The sequence below is a fragment of the Alnus glutinosa genome, chromosome 4 (genome assembly GCF_958979055.1).
Source record: "Alnus glutinosa chromosome 4, dhAlnGlut1.1, whole genome shotgun sequence".
Taxonomy (NCBI): Eukaryota; Viridiplantae; Streptophyta; class Magnoliopsida; order Fagales; family Betulaceae; genus Alnus; species Alnus glutinosa.
In genome coordinates this window covers 8,715,245-8,734,980 of record NC_084889.1, presented here as the reverse complement: position 1 = coordinate 8,734,980, position 19,736 = coordinate 8,715,245, and the positions used below count along the sequence as shown (strand labels likewise).

Sequence of the window (19,736 nt, the reverse complement as noted above, 5' to 3'; positions counted from 1 at the left end):
TTAGACTCTTAGGCCTTCTATAGCATCTAAGCTAAACTCTAACAATTGATATGAGCTTTATTAATAACTACTAAACCCAAGCCCATCCAGCCTACTATTAAAACTAAGCCCATCCAGTCCATTAACACTAATGATACTGTTACATACTTTTTACATTTTTAGTTTTTAATTTTGAGGATAGAATTTTATTTTATAAGATTTAGTTAGAAAAATATATGGAATGATTAATTTGATACAAAAAAATATCACAATGAATTTTAAGATAATTTTTATGCATCAGATATAAATTTATCATTTTTGAATATTAAATCAATGTTGTTGTCATTTACTCTTAACAATTAATTCCTTTCTTCTCAAAAATAAGAAATTAATTCCTTCATTTACTTATTGTGAAAAAAATTTATAGCAATCATTCAAATATAGAAGAATTAGCGAAAATTTGTTTCAGAATTAGTGTCTACGCTATCATGGTGTTAGAAATATTCACAATTATTTCCTTGTTTGCCTGTTATCAGAATATGATTTCATTGTGTTCACTAGTCATTTATAGACAAATCAAACACTGATTTATTTTGTTTGTAAGGTTTGATTTTATTAATTCGGTAAGATTTTGCATTAATCTTCTTATTGTATTTCCTATCCGCCGACCTATAAATATGCCTGACTTATGTTTAAAGTTATAACTCATAGTTCCGAATCTTCTATTCCCTAAATTATTTTAACACATTGGAGACAGTCATATTAAAATTATTAATTTTTTTTTTTTGATATGTCCACACAAGAGGGGGGATTCGAACTAGTGACCTTCGCTTCATGAGGCGTGGTCTCTAGTTGATTGAGCTACCCCTTGGAGACCAATCATATCAAAATTAAATCATGTTTCATTCACGCTTTGTTGTTTTGTCTGTTCTCTCCATTTATCTTATAGGGCTTTTGGTTACAGCTGCTAGCAATGGTGGATTTACAGTCGAGTTAATCTGACGAGACTCTCCTAAATCTCCCTTTTACAATGCTATTCATACTCATAAAGAGCACTTGGATGCACTTTCTCAGCGTCGAATGAGAAAAGTACATCCAAACACCCTCCAATATGAAGGAAGAGCATATGGAAGTGATTTTGTCATTAAGCTCTCCATCGGAAAACCACCGGTAGACATCTTTGTCACTATCGATACGGGTAAAAATTGCTATTTTATGTGTTTTCCTCTTATTTATATTTTACTAACACAAACTATTGATACTAGTTTTATTATTTATATATTAATCTCAGGGACGGAGGGAGGGGGTGCCCGGGTGTCCCCCCCCCCCCCCCCCCCCAAATTCTAAAAAAAAAAAAATATAAGGTTAGGAAAAAAAAAAAAAAAAAAAGATAAAAAAAAAAAAATTTGCCTATTGGTCCGATCCCTACCAACAAATTTTTTTGGCCATTGATCCCTGTCCTTAAGAGTTTTTGGCTCCGTCCTTGATTAATTTAATCCTAAATTTTAGGAAAAAATACACGTATCCCTGTCAACTTACCACTGAATTGTTATTGTCCTTCCCAAACTACCAAATCTGTTATTGTTCCCTCAAATTACCAAAAAATTTTAATGCCACCCCTAAGACAAAAATGAGCCTAAATTTTTTTTAATAAGACAAAAATATCCTTATAAATTTTTTTAAAAAAATCTGTATTTTTTTTAAAAAAGAAAAATAATAATAACTGAGAATTATTATAAAAATGTTAAAAAAATAAGATTTTTTTTAAAGAAATAAAAAAACGAAAACAAATAACTGAAATTATTAAAAAAAAAAAAAATTAAAAACCAGATTTTTTTTAATATATATATATATATATATATTTTAGTTTTTTATATAATTTTATGAAAGGTATTTTTGTCATTAGAGATGACATTTACATTTTTTGTAGCTTACAGAGGACATTGACACAATTGGCTTGACAATATGGTAGTAGATTTGAGGACAAGGATCCTCTCCATTTCAAAAGGAGAGGATCCTTGTCTAGTTAGTATATTTTTAGGGAATATGAAAGTACATTTTTATCCCTAAAAATGTACTAAATGGGGAGGATCCAAATGCTAGTTTTAGGGGGTTATGTATATTTTTTCATAAATTTTAATATATTTTTCATTCATCCCTTACAAGAATGTCTTATGTCTGCAGGTTGTGACCTTATTTGGAAACAATGCTTACCTTGTGATAGCTGCTACAAGCATAAATATCCACCTTTCGATCCTTTAATGTCCTCAACATATGGCATTTCTTGTCAATCCGAACAATATCATCTACTACACAGTTGGACGTGTTCTCCTGAAAATCTTTGCAATTATGATTGTTGGTACGCATACCATTCCTTTACCCAAGGTGTTTGGGCCAAAGAAACTGTCGCCATGACTTCCACCTCAGGGGAAGAAGTTTCCTTAGACATATTTTTTAGGTGTGGTCATAACAATAGCAAGGATATTGCCTCTTACTATTGAGACTGGAATTCTTGGCTTAGGAAGAGGGGTTATGTCATTTGTTTCTCAATTAGCTTTCCACTTCTGGCAGCAAGAGCTTCTCCCATTGCTTCACCCCATTAGGTAATGATCCCAACAATTCAAGCAGGATAAGTTTTGGCGATAGCATTGAAGTTTTGGGTGATGTTTAATATCCAAAGACACTCAACCTAGTTTTTATTTTGTCACCCTAAAAGGAATTAGTGTTGGAGATAAATATTTGTCCTATGACTCTTCAAGTACGATTTTCGAGGGAAACATGCTTCTCGATTCAGGAACTCCGATAATGTATATATGTGCCACTAGATTTTCTCAACCGCTTGACAACAGAAGTGAAGCAGCAAATTCCGTTGGATCCAATTGTGGACGACGAAGATTTGATGTCGCATCTTTGCTATAAAAGTGAAAATATTAATCTAGACGCACCAATATTGATTGTCCATTTTGAGGGCGCAGACGTGGTGCTAACGCCCTTATACACTTTCATTCCACCACCTTTTCCTATATCTAAGGTTTTTTGCTGCTTCTCCCAATGGTCAACAATACGGAATATGTGAAAACTTCGCTCAATCAAATTTCTTGATTGGGTATGATATGGAAAAAATGATGGTCTCTTTCAAGTCGACTGACTGCACCAAACAGTAAAGTTGATTGATGTGAATCAACTGACACAAAATAAAACAAAGGAAAAGAGAGTGAGCGACTCTAAAAAACAACATACTTTATTCATTATCAAACGTCTTTAAATAATACAATTGATACGAAGAAGTGAAAAGCAAATAGAAGTTTGAGAACAACTATAAATAAAATCTTATCACTTGAACACATACTGTTGAGACTTGAGAGTCTACTACCTTATAGATAAGATAAGTGTCTTATTCCAATCCTACTACTACTATCTTATTTAGATAGTTTTTTTGATAATAGGAATACATCATTATTAGACTTGAAGACCAGTAAAAAACAAGACTCCTTGGTTCAGGAACGTGTCATTGGTCAATAAGATTTCTTGTTGATGGAGTCCATTTTGGCCTCAACTACCACCCAAGAAGATAAGTTTGCCTGGGGATCAACTTTTCTTGTTGCATGGAGATAAATTCCCTTTTGTTGCAGGACCAGATTGAATAATTATCTTAGCTTTTATTTTATTTTATAATCAACTACGTACTAGTTCTTTATTTCTGTTGTTTACGGTTATCAAATAAGTGGCTGAAGCCGTATAATGTCCTGTAACAGAAGATATCAAAATCATTATGAAAAGTATTTGATTTCTTCCAAAATAAAATCGAAATTATAAAGCCTGAATGAAAACAAGATTAATTGAAAAGAAGGCTAAATTTGATCTCATGAACCGAAGACAATCCTGTTAACTTAGAGAGATATATGCCTTGCCCCTCTTATCTCTATCCCTTATATAGCTGAAAGCTTAACTAAAATAAAATCAATGTTAAAGTATATTTTGATTACCCTGAAATTAGGGATTTGATGAAAATTATATTGAATTCAAAGATTTAATGATATTCAATCACCTTAGACTTCACTAAGATTGTATTATAGAGATATGATATGTTTACAACTTTCGCACAACTTTAATAACTTTTTATAAGATCAACTATTGGATATTTAGGATCCACATGTAAAAAAACAAATTAAATGATTAGTTTGAAAAAAAGTTGTTAGACTTGTACACCAATCATTTCTCTATATTATTATATATGGATAATTGCACCATTGGTCTTTAGGGTTGACCTAAATTACAAATCACTCATTGTGGTACAAAAAGTTTATGGAGAGTCCCTGTGGTAAACTACAATTACGAATCACTCACTGAACTTGTTTTTTGTCTACCAAATTAACAGATTTCGTTAGTTTGCTATGTCGTACCCAATAAGAAATCGACATGTGTCCATTACAATAAAAAAAATATATAAATAAAAAAATTATATATATATATATATATTAAGTTTTATTTATTCATATTTTTTTATTGTAATGGAATCTGTTAACTTGGTGGACGGAAAACGGGTTCAAAGAGTGATTCGTAATTATAGTTTACCACATGGACCCTCCATTAACTTTTTGTACCATAATGAGTGATTTGTAATTTAGACAAATTTCATAGACCAGTCGTGCAATTATCCCTTATATATATAGTAAAAAGCTTAACTAAATAAAATCAAAATATAGTAAAAGGATATTCTTCTTGCCGGATATAATTGCATATTCATTACGTGAACAATAAATTTTTTTTTCTAATTAAAAATGCAAAGGGGAGATTAGTGTAATTATTCTCTTGGGCTGACCATCGGGGTTCTCATCCACTGTGAAATGTTCGGTTTGAGCATAGCTACAGCCTTAGAAAGCGAGTCTGTCACTACAGCCTCACCAAAATGCAAGTTGGTAAAGCCCCTTCTTAGTAGCATCTGGTTCGCGGACTACTATCGCAAATAGGTTCAGACCCGTGACCACTAGGAAGAAAGGAGTGGGGGGAGTTGAATCCTATCCCCTGTTACTTTACCAACTCAACTACCACCGGCACTTTGGTGGTACATGAACAGTAACTTAAATAGCTTGTCTGGATACTATATTTTTGGATGATTCTTGCAAAATGATAATAGTAATTCTGGATCCGAATCACTATGAGCAAATTCCTTGATAGTTGTCTAAAAAGTTGATTTCGTGATGAAGTAGGTTCTGCATGCAAAATATTTCAGAATTATGATTCTTCTTAAAAGTAAATTCCTGGATAACTTTTAATTCTGTAACTGTCGACAGCCGTTAGAAAGCCATAATGCTTGGAAATTTAGACGTTTGTAATCTTGTAAAGCTAGGGTTAGAAGATAAATGATATTTGTACGTTTTTGTACATCTCCATACAACTATGTTTCAATTTATTTTATTCTAAAAAAAAAAAAAAAAAAAATTCAAATTTACTATTGAATTTATGAGATAAGAAATGATCGTTGACTTTTATATAACTCTAACAATTTTTTTTTCTTTTTTAATAAAGCATTGAATATATAAGATCCATATCATTAAAACCTAATATGTGAAACCCCCTTCAAGAGGAAGCATAGATATTCATGAGCTTTATCTTGGATACATTATCAGCAAAAAGAGAAAAGCCCAAAGCTTTAGTGAATGTGTATGCCAGTTGATTCTTGAAGCTAACACGTAAGGTGTGAACCTTCTGAATTTGTTCTTAAACAATGTGACAGTCTATTTCTATGTGTTTGACACATTCTTGGCAGATAGAGTTGATATTTATATGAATGGCTGCTTGGCTGTCACAAAATAATAATGCAACTTGAGAATAAGATATTTATTTTGACAATTAAATACTTAACTCGATACGGTTCGAATATAATCGTACTCAACTAGCTAGTTGAAGCCCGTTCAAAATTCATGAGAGGGCCCAGTTAGACGTCTATGCACGGCCATCAATGTTAAATTCGGAGAAATATTGTAAAGTAGCTGGTTGAGAGCTGAAACTACCACCATTGAATCCCCTCGAACACAATACACAACCTGTTGAAAACCATGATCCACACACAAAGAGACAGCATGCCATGCTGCTATACTAATGGTGCCAAACATGTAATTAATATTCATGTTCCCCAGCCTGAAAAAGGAAACCAGCCGACCAAATTGCTAGCTGCATATATTATCACCGCTTCAACAAAACAGCGTCGTATCAGGTGGTGTTTTAATTTTTAATTTTTTTGGGAAGTCATGCCAACATGGCCGGCTCAATAGCACAAACAATTTTGAGCGTCGGATTCAATTTTATACTTTTTTGTGATATACATATTGGGTTACTATTTTTATTTTGAATTTTGTTTATCATAATTTTTTATATATAAAAAATAGTATATAATGAGAATAAAAAAGTTATTTTATCAGTACATTTTATTATTCCAATTTCACCCCTACTAAATTCCTGACTCCTCTACCCTACATCGCGTGGTTTGGCCTAAAACTCTAGAGTAAAATCTAGAACGTTCATTACTTTTACAGCTGAGCATACCTGGTTTACTTTTTTTCTACTGCATTAAAGTCGGATCCTTAGAAAAAGCCCAGCCTTTTTTTAGAGTAAAAAAGTAATTTAGAGTTTTTTTAACTAAACAGATAATTTTTTTTTTTAACAAAACTTTTTAGGCAATAAAAATACTTTTAAAGCTTCCGAAGGCAATCCTAAATAAGCTTTAACTGTATATATCAAATCAATATTAACATTTTTTTTTTTACAAAAAAATTAAATAATATAAAATAATTTACACAATTAGATGTATCAATTCTAAAAGAAGAGTGTCTCCAAGGGATAGCTCAATCGGTTGGGGACCACGTCTCATAAAGCAGAGATCACTAGTTCGAATTCTCCATCCCTTCTCTTGTGTGAACGTGTCAAAAAAAAAAATCCACCATAACCAAGAGGGGGGAAGAAGAGATTTGAACTAGTGACCTCCGCTTCATAATGCATGGTCTCCAGCCGATTGAGCTACTCATTGGGAATGGTGATGGTGAATTTTAAAGGATAAAGATTTCTTCCAAACTTTATCTAACCCAATCTATAAAAATGACATGTCACTTTGAATGTCAAAAATGCATATTTTTTTAATTGCAAGAACAATTTTTATTTTAAAAAAATTATTAAAAATATATGTTATTTTAAACGCTTCACATGCAAATCACACATGTTATTTTTATAAATTAAATTGAAAAAAAGTTATTTTACCTAGTTTAGAAAAGAATTCTGTCCGATTTTACCCCATTTTTTTTTTTCTTAAAAGAAAATTAACGTAATTAACTATATGGTAGGATTTTTTTAAAAAAACTATATGGTAGGATGACGTTTATTTAGATATGCCTGTTTCATTTTCATTGGTCTGTACACCTGGATTTAGTCGGTGCCAGGGACGGCCAGCATGTAAAACACGTGTAACGGATAGAAATTTCTCATCCAACAGTACATTCGAGAACGTTCTCTCGCATAAGAGCCGTCGATGCCTTATCAAAGTAATGTTTACAAATCTCTGAGTTGTATTCCAGATCCTTCCTACGTAATTACGTCGCTTTTAAAATTATTAATTAAAATTTAATAATAATCTGTCACAAATTATATATTTTTTTGAGATTTAATACGCCTATAATTTTTATATAATTTTTTGTATAATTCAAACATATATATATATATATATATATATATATTTTTTTTTTTTTAATATGCAGGACTTATATGCAAAAAAAGAGAAATAATTATTATACAATTCTCGATATAACTTTTATACAACTTCAATAATTTTTTTTTAAATTAACAATTAGATCTATTTTCTTACTTGTGAGTTATATATATTTAATGGTTAATTTTTAAAAAATTTGTTAAAATTGTATAAAAACTGCACAAAAAATGTATCAAACCGGTAAACAAGTCTATTAATTAGTTTTTTTAAAAAAATATTTGTTCGAGTTGTAAGAGAATTTGTGTCACAATAATTTTATTTATTTATTTATTATTATTATTATATATTTTTTTTAAAGGATAGAGACTACACGAGGGGGCGTGCCCTATATACATTGACTCCGTCATCGCGCAAATCCAACCGTCTATCTTTTTAGGTCAATCAATCACAACCGTTTGATAAACCTAAGATTCCACTATAAATATAGTTCTTCCTCCTCCTCTAATATTTCATTCCCGCTGCCGCTCTCTTTTCCCCAATATAAACCTATCCCCTCTTCTTTCTCCTAGATCTGGTTCCTCTCCTTCTGGTTTCTTTCGTTTCTTGCCCCAGATTCGATCAGTTTCTTTACCCGCGTTTCGATTATGGAATTTTGCTGTTTCGTTTTTGGTCGGTATCTTCATTTTTCGCAGACTCCGGCTCGTTTTCGCTGTAGATCTGCGGAGTTTTGGTGATCGAACGCTTCTGGAGGTATCTTTGGTTCCTGCCTTCTTTGGAGTCTGAATCAGAGGGGATTTTTGTGGTTTCATTCAAGCAGTTACAAACGAATTTGGATCTGCTCCGTCTCTATTTTCAATGGTTTACTTTCGTTTTGAGGTGTCGAAAAGGTAACAAATTGAAGCCCTTTGTAATTTGTTTTTTATTTTTTTATTTTTTTATTTTTCGTGGCTTTGTTTATCAGTTTATAGATTTCTTATATTCGATGCTTTTTGTCGACTTTCAGAGAGTCTTGTAGGACTTGTGATCAGCCTTGGGATCGGATCGTGGTGGTGGATCTGTGTACTGTGATGGAGTCGTTGAGCGCGGAAGACGCCTGGGATCTTGGAAATTACAAGCGGTTTTGATGTAACATACCTTTCCTTTCCTGTTTGTTATTATATCAGTCTGATCCATTGATAGAGCCGCGGGTGGTTATTATATATGACACCTGCAGGTATTATCGTAGGATATGATAAGATGGTTGTAGCCATGTATCGACCTTTGCCATGACGGGTGCGCTTGCATGGCAGGTCAAAGATGCTTAATAAAATTTATTTTTTGGGGGGTTTTGGGGGGAGACGGCCCTAGCTTCTTCTTTTCCATTTTGGGCCGGCCTCCTCCCATGTGTGTGTGTGCGTGCTCTCTCTCTCTCTCTCTGTCTCTCCCCCTCTAAATGGCCCGATCGCTCTCTTTTTGGTGTTATATGCCCAAGTAAGTGCGTCATTGGCTGTGGCTATAACATTGACACAAACAGACTACGGATGAAGACATGAAAGGTACAAAGTATATCTGTTCACTCGCTAAAAGGTGCATCAATCTTCAATATCTAGTTTGGTTACCCAAAAGGTTATGTTCTTTGAATCTGAAGTCTGTTGGTCAATCAGCATGGGTGGCAAATCAAATTCGTAATCACACAAGGTATTAACTGCCATTTGCACTCGAACAAAAGGAGCATCAATCTTCAATATCAAGTTTGGTTTCAAAAAGGGTATTATCTGCTATTTGAATCTGAAGTCTGTCATTCAATAAGCATTGGGTTCTGCCAAATCAAGTTTTTAATCACACAAGGTATTAACTGCCACTTGAGCTAGAACAAATGGTGCATCAATCTTCATCAAGTTTAGTTCCTCAAAAGGTATTATCTGCTATTTGAATCTAAAGTCAGTTCTTCAATAAACAAGGCTTTTTTATATGCTATCTATTCATTTTCGTTATACTTAGCGTAAGGATTTTGATCATACTTACTATCAAAACGAAGATAAAAACGTTAAAAAGGAATCGTGTTTTTCGACTACAATATGCCCTATCAAGGTAAAACTTATATTCTCCGCTATTTACAACCCCGGGTACGCCATCTTCTATAAAGGTCTGTTATTATTTTTGTACACATGATTATGCGTCTTAATGAGCTTATTTTAAGCATGAGCCGGTTATTTTTCAACTCAAGGTGAATATATATGCGGTAGATATCAGCAACCATTCCTATAAGTTGTTATCTGCACTCATTCTTGTTAGTTTCCATTGCACGCGCAAGCTGCTACTCTTCGTTAAAAGATGGCATTTCATGAAGATTTATTGAGTACAAATTCTGATATGCAATGATACAAGAATGAGGATGCGAATTTCAATTGAAATGCATCTTTTATTGTTGTCCTCTTCTTTGTACATTTGCAATGAATTTATGCTCTTAGTGAAATTTGCGTGGTGTTTATCATTGTAGTCCACTTAATTTTAGGCATGGGGAATTCGGTATTGTACTTTTATCAGTGGATCCTTAAATGAATTGTGGGGTTGCCTTTATGTCATATTGTAATTTCTTCTTGATAATGATGAGTGCCGTCTGTAGAGCAATTTGCTTCCAATTGCTGGAATTGGGTTGTCTTCCTTTGACACACCAGAATCATTGCTGTTGAAGTTCGGTAGCAAGTATGGAGTTGCAGGCATGCTTTCGAGTTCATTGATGTACCAGAATCACTGCTGTTGAAGTTTGGAAGCGAGGATGGAGTTTCAGGCATCTTTTCAAGTTCATTGATGTTATGGCTTGCAAATATGTGTTGTTTTGACTCCTAACCTGCCATTCCTAGCCACGGAAGTGTTCTGTTGGGTATCAAGGTAAAAGGTTATATATCAGGACTGGTGATGCTTGTGATTATAGTTTTTCAGCAATATCTTTATAATTCCATCTAGTTTTTGCTTTTCTCCTTGCTTACGGAATATTATCCTTTTGTTTGGTCTGTTAAACTGGATTTTTTCTATCATGTTAAATTGGCAACTTTCTGTGATTTGAGAATGTCTGATGTATTTTGACTAGTTGCTCGCATTTTGCAAACTTGAGATTTGGGGACAATTGCATTGTTTGATCTCTTCTTTTTCCCTTTCACGTTCATTTTCTATTCTGCTTGATAGTTGCTGCAGTGATTAGAATTAGCTAAATTGGAGTTTTGGGGAATACAACACATTATTCCTTGCTTCTTTTCCTTAAATTGTCTAATAGCATCAAATATCTTTTTTCTTCCAATATGTTGCCAATGTTTTGTTTTTCTATTACTGATTATTTTGTCCTCTGAAGTTTATGATGTCTCCTTTTGATTTTATGCTGATTCGTTTTCTTTTTTTTAATCTTTGCATTAGGTATTTTTTTTCATAGAATAAGCTGCCTCTGTTTTATATCTGACATATCTTGGGTTCTTGTGCTGGCAGGAGAATTTCTTTTGTTTCGTTCTAGAGCTTCTGAGATATCGTGTTTTGTGGTAGAGTTTCTGTATCCTGTTTTTTGGTGTAAATGTTCTGCAACAGAGTGTCTGCTTTCGGTCTTTTTGCTTCTCTCTTGGAGCCGGAGATTTGTTGATGAAGAATTTTTGTTTTTTCATTCAAATTTGGAGATATGACTGGATTTGTTTCTTACTCAACCTTGACCAGTTTAGAAGTGCGAAACAAATGCTTATCTGCTGCAAGATTGGGATTTTCTTGTATTTTTGGGGTTTTTGAGGACTGTACAAGGTAAATGCATTTCATGAACCGGGAATTTGATCACTAATTGTACTTTCGATGTCACCCGCATTAACAGAATTTTTTTAGCTTTTTCTTAGTTATCAAATTTCTTTTCTGTAAGTTATATTTCAGTCCTCTTAAGTAGCTTGGATGAAGCAGTAAGTTTATTTGTTGCGGCTACCTCATATTTGGGAATTTGTTCATTTTATAGCTGCTAATTCATTCATTGAACTCCTTAAAGTTTGATGTTAGTTGTGTTTTACTTGCTCAAAGACATTAGACAGCTGAAATTATGTTGTTGATCTAGATGGCAGGAGTGTTGAATGATGGTTTCATGTAAGGTTTTTATTTTTAAATGCTAAAATAACTATTGATTTTGTGGTAGAGCTACTTTAGGTCAGCGGGTGTTTGTGGGTTGTGGCATAACACTTGAATCTTCAACCTCAGAAGGTCATTATTATAATTCAACCAGGGGATTAGAAGACTTTCTGCTGAATACTCTTCATGCTTGTGGATCTGAGACATGCTTGGAATTGTGATTTTACTGAAGTTTGATCGGCATAAGGTGTTCAACATTTGATGGATTTCTGGGCTATTCGTCGTAGTAAAATCTTCAGCCACAGGAGGTCATTATTGTAATTCAAAATCTTCCATGGGAGGTCCGTGCGTGCGGATCTGAGACTGAACTTTGATCGGCTTCAAGTGTGATATATGTATTTCTGGGCTATATTCATCCTACTAGGATGATGAAGGCTATTAAAGGTAAAAAGCAATTCATGATACGGTTATACCCAATTTTTAGTTTCTATGTCATGTTATTTGGTTTATTGATCCGGCTATTTTTCCCCACATTTTATTAGCTTTATTGTATAATTGTTGACATTGGTTCTCAAGGCCATTTTGCATGCTTCTCTAAATTTCTGTTTATTATTGCTAATCCTATTTATGTTTTAAAGTAAATTGCAGTTGGACTTTTCAAATTCACTCACACATCTTATCATCATTCTTTAACATTTAAGTATTGTTTTGTATATTTTATTTTATATTTTAATCTTTTTCTATTCAATGAAGACACATTTTATTCAGGAAAGAGAATTGAATGAAAATTTTGTGCGTTGTGTTAAAATGCTTCTTATTGTAGTTCGAATGCATTTTAGATTGGCTAATAAGATGTGGGGTTTTCTTTATTCTTTAATGTGTCTTATTCTATTTTTGCTGGCTTATGTCTTTAAATATTTTATTCGAACGTATTTTGTATGTTGGACTACTGAGGAAAATCAACCGGAGAAGAGCCAGTCCTTTATTCATGGTTTTTTTTTTTTTGAAATATTACGAGGTGTGAAATTTCAAAAATGCCCATGTATAAAGGATCCTCTAAACTGGAGAGGTTCCTGGTCCTACTGAGGGTGCCCTGGGATATTATTTTTAGAGAGAGGCTAAGCATACTCGGTGCATGTATTGATGTGGCAGTGAAAATTGTAACGTATCACTGTTAGCACTGATGGTAAATTTTCTGCCAGGAGGGAATTTGGAAGTTGTGGAAGTGGAGGTAGTATTTCCTATTATTTTTGTAGCCAAACAGGACTGTTGAAAATATGCTTTGGACCCGTGTGTTACTTTTAAGAGAAATGCTAGGGAGTACAATTTTCAACTAATTCTTGCTAAGTTAAATAGAATACTTAATAGTTGATTTGGATTGTCATGTCAACGGGGTTAGACAATTATATATTAAAAATATATTATATAGCATTACTTAATTTTCAATAATGTTTTGGTTGATACTATATAAATTTGGGGCTTTGTCTATCTTCTAATCATATCCTGACGTGTCAATTAGTTATGATTGTGTTAAAGACAATTAGTTATGAAGTAGTTTTATTAAACATTTTTGTTTTAAATGTTTTTTTGGAGTTTAATGTTATTAGAAAGTGCTTCAGGCATGGTGGTCTGAAAATTTTTCACTTTCGAGTGAGGACTAGAGTCTTAATTGTCTTTTCAAGTATTCTGTAGTTTTACATAAAAAAAAGAAATATTTTATACTTTTAAAATTATCATTAAAATTAAATGCAACAATAATTGTTTTGAATTTAATGGTGATCTTAAATTTGAAATTCTAAATGGTTTTTTGGTAAAATATATTTGCTTCCGAACATGATGTGGATCCATAAGCTCAAAATGGGGAGAGCGCTCAAGCTTGCAAGGTTTGAGAGGTTGGTGGTTCGACTCCACCTGGATCCGTTGGTATATTGAGAAATTTACTACCCGTAACCTATTGTATTGAGAAATTTACGATTTTTACAACTTATCTTATTTATCCAAATTCTTTTTAGAATGAATATCTGCCTGGGAACATTTTTAATGGAGCTCTTTTTTTTCTTTTTATTTTTTATTTTTAATTTTTTATTGTGTGGTTTGGTTATTTCGTCTATCTTTTTTCTAGCCTTTTATTCTATCCTACCATTTTGAAAATCAACCGTACCTGGTCGATTTTCAAAATAGGACTAAGTGTACTAAATATCTAGTCTCTTTTTAATTGGATTGTAATTAAAGTATTCATTACTTCAGGTAGAATTTATCTTAAATTGAAAAATGAAATAAGTAATAGTTAATAATTAAGAACAAAAGAAGGAAGAGGGTATCTTAATGGAATGGTTACAAATATCTACTAATTGATTTAAATTACTTACAAAGATATTTACTAATCGATTTAAATTATTGATTAAGATTTCTTTTAAATTAGGTTGGAGAAAGTTTTTTCAATCCAATCTATAAAGATAGTAAGATACCATTGTGTTTTTATACGTGCTTTTTATGTAGCAAAAACGGTTGGAAGAGACATGCTTTTTAAATAATATTTTTTCTAACTTTGTTTTTATTTTAAAAAATATATGATTTTTTACATGTAAATGAAACATGACATTTCTATAGACAGTAAAAGCTCCTCCAATCCAGTTTATCTTTACTATTTAAGAAACATACATTTTTTACAGGTAAAAAGGATATGACATTTTTATAGATCGAGAAAGTTCCTCCAATTCTATTTGAAGAAAAACTCTTTTTCATAAATTACTGTTATAATATTGGCGAATTTGCGGTTTTAGAGTTAAGAAAGAAAAAAAAAAAAAATCGTATAACCTATTGTATTGAACTAAAAATTGTCATTACTATTTGTGATTTTCATACGTACTTTTTTAAATAATAAATGTTAAAATTATATATGTGAAAACATATTAGGAAGACAATAACATAATTAATAGTTTTGAAAACATTAACAATTGAAAGAGTTTTAATAGACCTTGCGACTGATAGCGTAGCTTAGGTTTGTTTGGGCATGTTGTCAGGGGCGGAGCCACTAAGGGGCTTGGGGGGCCTAGGCTCCAAGGTTCTCCCCCCCAAAAAAAAGAAAAAATTAAAAAAATTTTACCCCAAATTTTATTATTTTTTCTAATTTTGGCTCCCCAAAACTTTTTTTTATTCAATTTAACCCCCTGAGTTGGTGGGCCTGGCTCCGCCCCTGCATGTTGTGCAATCCAAACTGTGAAGGACTGGTCTCCCAAGTGCCTTGAAGGATCGGCCCAAGGGCAAGGAGTCCAAGGAAGGCAGCTGTGGAATATCTGGTCATACCCACGGACTCCCTCAAAGAATGGAGGCGTGGCTCCGTCTTGTAGTTGAAGTTCCTACCATTCAAGAGAGTGTTGCTGTTCCGACACATTGCCTTAATCATTGCCAACAGGTTGAAGTCTTGAAGAGGTGGAGGTGGGGTGGTGAACGTGCGGTCCGATATTGTTGTTTGTATAAAAGAAAATCTTGGATTTCTTGTATTTTATATAAAAGAAGTAATTTCTGTAGTTGGTGGCAATTATGTTCTTCTGCTCTATGGAAACCTAAGCCTTGTGTTTTGAAGAATTTAATGTGTTGCAACGCCTATGCCATCAGTTTAGTTTGTTAAGGGAGTTGGATTGGTCTGGAATTAAGAGTTAGTCAAACTATCTTATTGGGATGGCCATCTACTTTAAAGAGTGGTTAAGATGGTCCGACCATCTCCACCCTCCTTAAAGGAGGATTGGTTACCTCATAATTAGCTTGAAGGTGGTCGACTGTCCCCTCCTTTTAAAGCATTTTATTTTGGGTAGCCGATCATTTCTTTAAACTTGGAGAGAAAATCATGGTCGGTCACTCTATTGGTCGATCGCCCCTTAAGGCGGGTCTTCCTTTTGATTTTTTTTTTAATTATCTTAATGCAGATTGTTAAAGACCAATTAGCCTAACTCACCTTTAAAAGACACTTTGAGAGTTAAGGGATGCTCATGGCCTATTTATCAGAACAACATTAAAAAAAAAAAAAAAAATCATAGATAACGTGTTTGGTTTTGGAAACTCGCCTTTTGTTTTCAAGAGTACAACGTGTTTGCCTAAAGCCCTAAACTAATCGCTGGCTATGCCTTTAGTTTTCCTTCGTTAATGAAGTTCTTTAGTTTTCATTTCTCGGAACTTGGTCACAAAAAGAAAAAGAAAAAGAAAAAGAAAAAAACTAAAGATAATCTCAAAGCTTCCATGAGGCATCGGGGGCATCTAATGGAATCAGATGCCCACTATCGATTAGATAGATAAAGCCTTTTTAACGTTTGGATGGGAGTCGACTTTTACTTTTTGGTTATAGTGGGAAGCTGCTTGTTGGATTTCCTGGTAGACGTCTGTCACCTTTTTTTCTTTGGACTTTGTCATCTTCCTCTCTTTTTCTTTCTGTTCGTTTTGTCAATTTTGTTTGTTTTGTTTATCTTCTACTCTAATTTTCAATTGATTGGGTTCTCCAGTCTCCCCACTCCCACCGCCTTCCATTCTCTCCCCCTTGGCCCTTGGGTCCCCACACCAATGCTTAAGGGTCAAGTCCAAACGTGCCGTGAAATAACTAACTAAATTGACGAATTTTATATCTTCTTTACCCTGTAACTTTACGTAAAGGAAATGACCATTAAAAGTTTTGTTTTTATGTTTTCAAAATAAAAAATTATTAACAAACACAAAACAATCAAAACGCTTTTCACGTTTACGCTACGTCGAAGTACTTTAACTTTTACGCTAGCTAGCCCACTCATGGTTGAGGAAGGCTTTGTTTATGCTCCGGGCAAAGCTTTTTTTAGAAATTTTAGAGTTGCTAAATCTTTTATCGGTGGCGGATCCACTAAGGAGTTTGGGGCCTAGTTTTTCTAAGCCCCAAGGTTTTCTAAAATTAAAAATTAAAAAAAATAATATTTATCTCTCTTCTCACTTCCCTCCTCTTTTTGTCTTTCATTGAAAATTGTACTGCCATTTTATAAAAAGATTGAAAATAGGTAAAGAACTTGTATTTTGTAAATAAATAATATTTTAATGATATATGGAAAGATAAGAAAAGTTATTTTTTTTAAATTTAAGAAAAATTAGATAAAAGTTGATATTATTGCTCTGAGGATTTTTAGATGTGTTTCTCACTACTACTAATATACTTTTCAAAAACCATTAAAAACTTTTTAAAAATAAAACAAAAAATATTTCTCAAAAAATAATTAATATTAAAGGAAGTTGTTGATGTATAATTTTTTGGGTTAAATATGTTTTTGACCGCTGAGGTTTAAATACTTTATTTTTTGCTTCTTATTGTTCATTTTGTATTATAGATAGTATCTCGTTTATAGCTAAATATAGAGATTGTAGTTCCGTCCAACTTCCGTCTAAAATTTGATGGAAGTCTTCGTCGACACCTTTAAGAAATTGATTGATACATGTCTTATCACTAATTAAAAATTAATAAAAAAAAACTTTAAAAAAGAAAAAAAAAAAAGAAAAAGAAAAAAAAAAGAGGGGTGGCTTGAACCACAACCACCCCAAACAAGTCGATCTGGGGGTGGTTTGGACACCTCCAATGACCAAACCTTAAACTTTTTTCTTTTTTTTGGGCCCTTGTGGGGGTGGCCATGGCCCTTGGGGGTGGCTAAAAATTGATAGCCGAAACAACCCACAAGAGCCATGGGCTTGTGGGTGGCTTTCCACCCGTGTTTTGCTTGTACCCGGGTTTAGCCACCTCAAGGGTTAAACCCTAAACGCTTGTTTGTTTTTTATTTTATTTTCCCTTGTGGTGGTGGTTGAACGACCCCCATTTTACTTTTTGGGGGTGGTTTGGTCACCCCTAGGCGTGCTATGAGGTCACTCAACCACTCATCTTTTTTTTTTTTTAAAAAAAAAAAGAAAAAAATTTTAAATTTTTATTTTTTATTTTTAATCAGGCCTAAAGGTGTTGACGTGGACTTCTGTCAATTTTTAAATGAAAGTTACATTGTGGTACTATTTCCGTCTTTAATAATAAACGAGGTACTATCTACGATACAAAATGAACCACAGGAGACAAAAAAATAAAATCTTTAAACTATAGGTGGGTCAAACGTATTTAATCCTAAATTTTTTTTGTAAGATGTAGGGTATTATTACATTTATAACAAATAAAAACAGTAAACGTCTTTTTTTTTTTAAAAATAAAATAAAAATAAAAATTAGGGTGATGTTGACGCCAACTGATGGCAGTGCCGACCACAGTATAGTGGTCATGCAGAGATGTCAGATGCATTTGGTGGTCGCCAATTCTGTCTGTCGGCCTGCACCGACCGCTAGATCATCGCGCCATGGTGGGGTAAATTTTTTTTTTTTTTTTTTTAATTTTTATATACTTCTTTTGTTATGGATTTAATATTTTGCGTATATGTATATATTCAAAACCCAAATAACTTGGCAAAATTTTACCAAACAACTTTTCTTTTGATGACCTCGCTCACAACACTTTATTCAAAAGTTTACTCCGCTAAATTAGTTCTCAATTTTTAGGGTGTGCGATTTTCTTTGGTAAGGCCTAATTATACTTTTCAAAACTTAAAATAATTTTCTTTTGGTATCGCTTATGGGTGCCAGCAGACACCCAACTATATATCTTATTTTAAGGAAAATTTATGAAACTAAATCACTTTTTTTTACAAAAATACTCCGCAAGAGATTTCTTTTATCTTTATTTGTATATTAAAATATTAATTTTAGTTTTTATTCATTTATCTTCCACCTCCGTCATCTAAACACTGTGGATCATCTCGGCCTCACCATCCCTGGCCTGCTTCACCTTCTTCACAATCTTCCCCGTCGCAGCGCCGCAACATCAACCTTCTCAACCCCGCTCCCTTCCCCACCACCATCGCCGTCATCTTCCATTCTCTTAGGCTTTTCCTTGAACACCATCTACTAAGTCTCCATGTTCCTCACGCGCATGGGTGACATGACATGGTGCCAAGCTTTGCACCCTTGTTCTGGATCTTAACAATGCTCATAAGGCTTGATAGGAGAATCACCGACATGATACCAGCTATGGTTTTCATTGTAGCAGGACCTTTACCCATTTTCAGCTGATCCAAACTTTTTATCACGAGCTCTCTCAATGGCCCAATCTTGACCAATAGAAGGAATGCCACAACACCCTTAGCAAACAAAACCAAGAACAACAATTGAATAATTTCTCTGCTTCAACGAAGTAATGCACACCTTGCTGCAATTTTGGAAAAGCCTTGAATTTCCCTTAATGCCAATTAATCTTCATACGAAAATATAAAATCCCACCCCAGAAAACCAGCCGTATATTTGAAATCCATAGATTCATAGACTCATCCGTAAATAGAAGGAAAGAAGCTTCCTTGCAGAGACCTCTTTGCTATTTCTATCGCTGCCACTGTGTATGAGAGAGAGAATCAGAGAAAGGAAGAAGAACGAAAAAGAAAGAGACATGAAGCGTGAAGGAGAGAGAGTCAGATAGAGACGTTTTTATTTTTATTTTTTTTATTTTATTAAAATATTAAATTGGGTAGCTACGGTCTGTTGTGATTTATTTATTTTTAAAATAAAATTATTTATAGGACAACTGTTTCTAATGCTCTGATTCCTATCATCAAGTCAATGGTCGGCATGACTTTAAGTGAAAAATAGATTAATGTTTACAGCACAACGAATGCTTTGTGGGCCTTATTCTAGAAGCCTTGAAGGAATCAATGTTCACTTTCAAAAGAGGCCGTTTGGTTCACATTTGTTGACTGCAAAATTATTGACTTTAAAAGCTCCTTTTCTTTTCTTTTTTTCTTTTTCTTTTTTGTCAAAATGAATAAAAAAAAAAATAATGGAGAAAAAAAGAGAAAAACCAATTGACGTGCCCATAATTCCGTGAGAAGTGCTCTTCCATGGCCAACCGAAAAAGAAAAACAAAAGGGGCCTCATCTATTCTTAAGAACAATGACAAAAGAAG

At 33.4% G+C, this 19,736-nt stretch overlaps 1 long non-coding RNA gene across 3 annotated transcripts; it reads left to right on the top strand.

Annotated features, from left to right (window-relative positions):
- Nucleotides 1–8,190: 8,190 nt before the first annotated feature.
- On the top strand, nucleotides 8,191–12,232 carry LOC133865618 (uncharacterized). Of its 3 annotated transcripts, none has more exons than XR_009899785.1 (4): nucleotides 8,191–8,565; nucleotides 8,682–10,549; nucleotides 11,138–11,437; nucleotides 11,825–12,232. It is a non-coding gene; the product is annotated as an uncharacterized LOC133865618 (long non-coding RNA). The 3 variants fall into 3 exon arrangements; XR_009899784.1 differs by having other exon boundaries at nucleotides 11,814–12,232; XR_009899783.1 differs by lacking the exon at nucleotides 11,825–12,232 and having other exon boundaries at nucleotides 11,138–11,519.
- The last annotated feature ends 7,504 nt before the right edge of the window (nucleotides 12,233–19,736 follow it).